Raw genomic sequence first — 7,488 nt, 5'->3', positions numbered from 1 at the left:
TATTTTTAATATACTTGATTGCCGTTTCCCACATCAGCGAGGTAGTGCCAGGAAACAAACAAACAAAGAATGGCCCATCCACTCCCATACACACATGTATACCTACATATATCAACATATACACTATACATCCAAACACATACATATTCATACTTGCTTGCCTTCATCCATTGCTGTCACTACCCCTCCCACTTTTTTCTCATGCTTGCATTTGTGAGGTAGCACAGGAACTAATAAAGAAAGGCCTAATTTGCTCGCATCAGTTCTTAAGCTGTCATTGTGAAATGTGCTGAAACCACAGACCCCTGTCCACAAACAAGCCCCATAGACCTTTCCCTGGCTGCTTCAAATGCCCTGGTTCAGTCCAATGTGCACACCTTTCACCGTCCTGTATGTACAAGCACTGAGCACTTAAAATCTTTTCATTGCACCCTTTTATCTACGATTTGGTCTCCCTATTCCTCTTGTCCCCTCCCCTTCTGACACATGCATACAGCATTGCAATCTCTCTTCTCACATTCCTCAGTGTTCCCAGACCCTTCACCAACTCAATGGCTACTCCACTTCCATGGTTCCATTTGCTGTCACGTTAACTCCCAGGTGATTAGTAAACCCTACTTCCTCCAAGTTTTCTCCATTCAAACTCACACCCAACTAACCTGTTTCTCTGCACTGTCAAATTTAATAACTTTCCTTGATTCACATGTACTCACAACTTGATCCTTTAATAGACATTTGGTAACTCCTAGATTCGGACACAAACTTCAAACAGTTTCTCATTTGAATCTGCCACCAGTGCCTTGTCATCAGGAAACAACAAATGGCACACATCCAGGCCCCCCTCATTCCTTAAAGATTGCATCTCACCCCTCTCTCCAGGACTATTGCATTTACCTCCCTCGCCACTCCAAATGTAAAGAAATTATACAGCAATGGGGACATCACACACCCCTGCTGTTGACCCACCTTCACTCGGAACTACTCACCCTCCTCTGTACCCACTTAAACGCCCATCCTGCTTTCTTGATAAGAACTCCTCATTGCTTCTATCAGATGTATTGTACGTCAATTTTGTTGTGGACTTCGAACTCTGTCTTCCTGGTAGTTTGCGTCAATTGTCTTCCTGGAAGTTTGTGTCAATAAAAGAACTGAATTAGATTTCCTCTGACACCATATATTCATAAAACCTTCTGCAAACTTTCTCTTAGCAACCTTACTATATACTTTCTCCAGATTCATACAGATCCTTCTGTTTCTCTTTAAGTATTTCTCAGAAATATTCTTCTGGGCAAAAACTTTAACACATCCTGTACCACCCATGAAACCACATTGTACCTCTGTGTATGCCACCTCTCTCTCATACAACTTACCAGCTACACTTAACCAACTTATATTTCTATAGAAATGTATGTGTGTGTATATATATATATATATATATATTTTATTTATTTATTTTGCTTTGTCGCTGTCTCCTGCGTTTGCGAGGTAGTGCAAGGAAACAGACGAAAGAAAATGGCCCAACCCACCCCCATACACATGTATATACATACATGTCCACACACGCAAATATACATACCTATACATCTCAATGTACACATACATATACACACACAGACACATACATATATACCCATGCACACAATTCACACTGTCTGCCTTTATTCATTCCCATCACCACCTCGCCACACATGGAATACCATCCCTCTCCCCCCTCATGTGTGCTAGGTAGCACTAGGAAAAGACAACAAAGGCCCCATTCGTTCACAATCAGTCTCTAGCTGTCATGCAATAATGCCCGAAACCACAGCTCCCTTTCCACATCCAGGCCCCACACCACTTTCCATGGTTTACCCCAGATGCTTCACATGCCCTGATTCAATCCACTGACAGCACGTCAATCCCCGTATACCACATTGATCCAATTCACTCTATTCCTTGCCCGCCTTTCACCCTCCTGCATGTTCAGGCCCCAATCACTCAAAATCTTTTTCACTCCATCTTTCCACCTCCAATTTGGTCTCCCACTTCTCCTCGTTCCTTCCACCTCCGACACATATATCCTCTTGGTCAATCTTTCCTCACTCATTCTCTCCATGTGCCCAAACCATTTCAAAACACCCTCTTCTGCTCTCTCAACCACGCTCTTTTTATTTCCACACATCTCTCTTACCCTTACATTACTTACTCGATCAAACCACCTCACACCACACATTGTCCTCAAACATCTCATTTCCAGCACATCCACCCTCCTGCGCACAACTCTATCCATAGCCCACGTCTCGCAACCATACAACATTGCTGGAACCACTATTCCTTCAAACATACCCATTTTTGCTTTCCGAGATAATGTTCTCGACTTCCACACATTCTTCAAGGCTCCCAGGATTTTCGCCCCCTCCCCCACCCTATGATTCACTTCCACTTCCATGGTTCCATCCGCTGCCAGATCCACTCCCAGATATCTAAAACACTTTACTTCCTCCAGTTTTGCTCCATTCAAACTTACCTCCCAATTGACTTGACCCTCAACCCTACTGTACCTAATAACCTTGCTCTTATTCACATTTACTCTTAACTTTCTTCTTTCACACACTTTACCAAACTCAGTCACCAGCTTCTGCAGTTTCTCACATGAATCAGCCACCAGCGCTGTATCATCAGCGAACAACAACTGACTCACTTCCCAAGCTCTCTCATCCACAACAGACTTCATACTTGTCCCTCTTTCCAAAACTCTTGCATTCACCTCCCTAACAACCCCATCCATAAACAAATTAAACAACCATGGAGACATCACACACCCCTGCCGCAAACCTACATTCACTGAGAACCAATCACTTTCCTCTCTTCCTACACGTACACATGCCTTACATCCTCGATAAAAACTTTTCACTGCTTCTAACAACTTGCCTCCCACACCATATATTTTTAATACCTTCCACAGAGCATCTCTATCAACTCTATCATATGCCTTCTCCAGATCCATAAATGCTACATACAGATCCATTTGCTTTTCTAAGTATTTCTCACATACATTCTTCAAAGCAAACACCTGATCCACACATCCTCTACCACTTCTGAAACCACACTGCTCTTCCCCAGTCTGATGCTCTGTACATGCCTTCACTTCACCCTCTCAATCAATACCCTCCCATATAATTTACCAGGAATACTCAACAAACTTATACCTCTGTAATTTGAGCACTCACTCTTATCCCCTTTGCCTTTGTACAATGGACTATGCACGCATTCCGCCAATCCTCAGGCACCTCACCATGAGTCATACATACATTAAATAACCTTACCAACCAGTCAACAATACAGTCACCCCCTTTTTTAGTAGATGCCACCGCAATACCATCCAAACCTGCTGCCTTGCCGGCTTTCATCTTCCACAAAGCTTTTACTACCTCTTCTATATATATATATATATATATATTTTTTTTTTTTTTTTTTTTTTTTTTTTTTTTTATACTTTGTCGCTGTCTCCCGTGTTTGCGAGGTAGCGCAAGGAAACAGACGAAAATATATATATATATATATATATATATATATATATATATATATATATATATATATATATATATATATTATCCCTGGGGATAGGGGAGAAAGAATACTTCCCACGTATTCCCTGCGTGTCGTAGAAGGCGACGAAAAGGGGAGGGAGCGGGGGGCTGGAAATCCTCCCCTCTCGTTTTTTTTTTAATTTTTCCTAAAGAAGGAACAGAGAACGAGGCCAGGTGAGGATATTCTCTCAGAGGCCCAGTCCTCTGTTCTTAACGCTACCTTGCTAACGCGGGAAATGGCGAATAGTATGAAAGAAAGAAAGATATATATATATATATATATATATATATATATATATATATATATATATATATATATATATTTTTGTTTTTTTTGCTTTGTCGGTCTCCCGCGTTTGCGAGGTAGCGCAAGGAAACAGACGAAACAAATGGCCCAACCCACCCCCATACACATGTATATACATACGTCCACACACGCAAATATACATACCTACACAGCTTTCCATGGTTTACCCCAGACGCTTCACATGCCCTGATTCAACCCACTGACAGAACGTCAACCCCGGTATACCACATCGATCCAATTCACTCTATTCCTTGCCCTCCTTTCACCCCCCTGCATGTTCAGGCCCCGATCACACAAAATCTTTTTCACTCCATCTTTCCACCTCCAATTTGGTCTCCCACTTCTCCTCATTCCCTCCACCTCCGACACATATATCCTCTTGGTCAATCTTTCCTCACTCATTCTCTCCATGTGCCCAAACCATTTCAAAACACCCTCTTCTGCTCTCTCAACCACGCTCTTTTTATTTCCACACATCTCTCTTACCCTTACGTTACTTACTCGATCAAACCACCTCACACCACACATTGTCCTCAAACATCTCATTTCCAGCACATCCATCCTCCTGCGCACAACTCTATCCATAGCCCACGCCTCGCGACCATACAACATTGATGGAACCACTATTCCTTCAAACATACCCATTTATGCTTTCCGAGATAATGTTCTCGACTTCCACACATTCTTCAAGGCTCCCAGAATTTTCGCCCCCTCCCCCACCCTATGATCCACCTCTGCTTCCATGGTTCCATCCGCTGCCAGATCCACTCCCAGATATCTAAAACACTTTACTTCCTCCAGTTTTTCTCCATTCAAACTTACCTCCCTACTGACTTGACCCTCAACCCTACTGTACCTAATAACCTTGCTCTTATTCACATTTACTCTTAACTTTCTTCTTTCACACACTTTACCAAACTCAGTCACCAGCTTCTGCAGTTTCTCACATGAATCAGCCACCAGCGCTGTATCATCAGCGAACAACAACTGACTCACTTCCCAAGCTCTCTCATCCACAACAGACTTCATACTTGCCCCTCTTTCCAAAACTCTTGCATTCACCTCCCTAACAACCCCATCCATAAACAAATTAAACAACCATGGAGACATCACACACCCCTGCCGCAAACCTACATTCACTGAGAACCAATCACTTTCCTCTCTTCCTACACGTACACATGCCTTACATCCTCGATAAAAACTTTTCACTGCTTCTAACAACTTGCCTCCCACACCATATATTCTTAATACCTTCCACAGAGCATCTCTATCAACTCTATCATATGCCTTCCCCAGATCCATAAATGCTACATACAAATCCATTTGCTTTTCTAAGTATTTCTCACATACATTCTTCAAAGCAAACACCTGATCCACACATCCTCTACCACTTCTGAAACCACACTGCTCTTCCCCAATCTGATGCTCTGTACATGCCTTCACCCTCTCAGTCAATACCCTCCCATATAATTTACCAGGAATACTCAACAAACTTATACCTCTGCAATTTGAGCACTCACTCTTAACCCCTTTGCCTTTGTACAATGGCACTATGCACGCATTCTGCCAATCCTCAGGCACCTCACCATGAGTCATACATACATTAAATAACCTTACCAACCAGTCAATAATACAGTCACCCCCTTTTTTAATAAATTCCACTGCAATACTATCCAAACCTGCTGCCTTGCCGGCTTTCATCTTCCGCAAAGCTTTTACTACCTCTTCTCTGTTTACCAAATCATTTTCCCTAACCCTCTCACTTTGCACACCACCTCGACCAAAACACCCTATATCTGCCACTCTATCATCAAACACATTCAACAAACCTTCAAAATACTCACTCCATCTCCTCACATCACCACTACTTGTTATCACCTCCCCATTTGCGCCCTTCACTGCAGTTCCCATTTGCTCCCTTGTCTTACGCACTTTATTTACCTCCTTCCAGAACATCTTTTTATATTTTATTTTTATTATACTTTGTCGCTGTCTCCCGCGTTTGCAAGGTAGCGCAAGGAAACAGACGAAAGAAATGGCCCAACCCCCCCCCCATACACATGTATATACATACGTCCACACACGCAAATATACATACCTACACAGCTTTCCATGGTTTACCCCAGACGCTTCACATGCCTTGATTCAATCCACTGACAGCACGTCAACCCCGGTATACCACATCGCTCCAATTCACTCTATTCCTTGCCCTCCTTTCACCCTCCTGCATGTTCAGGCCCCGATCACACAAAATCTTTTTCACTCCATCTTTCCACCTCCAATTTGGTCTCCCTCTTCTCCTTGTTCCCTCCACCTCCAACACATATATCCTCTTGGTCAATCTTTCCTCACTCATTCTCTCCATGTGCCCAAACCACTTCAAAACACCCTCTTCTGCTCTCTCAACCACGCTCTTTTTATTTCCACACATCTCTCTTACCCTTACGTTACTCACTCGATCAAACCACCTCACACCACACATTGTCCTCAAACATCTCATTTCCAGCACATCCATCCTCCTGCGCACAACTCTATCCATAGCCCACGCCTCGCAACCATACAATATTGTTGGAACCACTATTCCTTCAAACATACCCATTTTTGCTTTCCGAGATAATGTTCTCAACTTCCACACATTCTTCAAGGCTCCCAGAATTTTCGCCCCCTCCCCCACCCTATGATCCACTTCCGCTTCCATGGTTCCATCCGCTGCCAGATCCACTCCCAGATATCTAAAACACTTTACTTCCTCCAGTTTTTCTCCATTCAAACTTACCTCCCAACTGACTTGACCCTCAACCCTACTGTACCTAATAACCTTGCTCTTATTCACATTTACTCTTAACTTTCTTCTTTCACACACTTTACCAAACTCAGTCACCAGCTTCTGCAGTTTCTCACATGAATCAGCCACCAGCGCTGTATCATCAGCGAACAACAACTGACTCACTTCCCAAGCTCTCTCATCCCCAACAGACTTCATACTTGCCCCTCTTTCCAAAACTCTTGCATTCACCTCCCTAACAACCCCATCCATAAACAAATTAAACAACCATGGAGACATCACACACCCCTGCCGCAAACCTACATTCACTGAGAACCAATCACTTTCCTCTCTTCCTACACGTACACATGCCTTACATCCTCGATAAAAACTTCTCACTGCTTCTAATAACTTTCCTCCCACACCATATATTCTTAATACCTTATTTTGCTTTGTCGCTGTCTCCCGCATTTGTGAGGCAGCGCAAGGAAACAGACAAAAGAAATGGCCCAACCCACCCCCATACACATGTATATACATACACGTCCACACACGCAAATATACATACCCATACATCTCAATGTACACATATATATACACTCACAGACACATACATATATATACATGCACAAAATTCACACTGTCTGCCTTTATTCATTCCCATCGCCACCTCACCACACATGGAATAACATCCCCCTCCCCCCTCATGTGTGCGAGGTAGCACTAGGAAAAGACAACAAAGGCCCCATTCGTTTACACTCAGTCTCTAGCTGTCATGCAATAATGCCCGAACCACAGCTCCCTTTCCACATCCAGGCCCCACACAACTTTCCATGGTTTACCCCAGA

General features: G+C 43.2%; 1 protein-coding gene across 1 annotated transcript in view; it reads right to left on the bottom strand.

The window, feature by feature from the left end:
- Positions 1-986: 986 nt before the first annotated feature.
- LOC139766308 (uncharacterized) overlaps positions 987-7,488 on the bottom strand; it is an 8,901-nt gene continuing 2,399 nt past the window's right edge. The window contains exon 2 of the mRNA XM_071694771.1: positions 987-1,123. The gene's annotated coding sequence lies outside the window, so the exon portion shown is untranslated. The remainder of the gene's footprint in view (positions 1,124-7,488) is intronic.

The sequence above is a fragment of the Panulirus ornatus genome, chromosome 57 (genome assembly GCF_036320965.1).
Source record: "Panulirus ornatus isolate Po-2019 chromosome 57, ASM3632096v1, whole genome shotgun sequence".
Classification (NCBI taxonomy): Eukaryota; Metazoa; Arthropoda; class Malacostraca; order Decapoda; family Palinuridae; genus Panulirus; species Panulirus ornatus.
The sequence above is the reverse complement of the archived record's forward strand: the minus strand, read 5'-3'. Positions and strand labels throughout refer to the sequence as shown.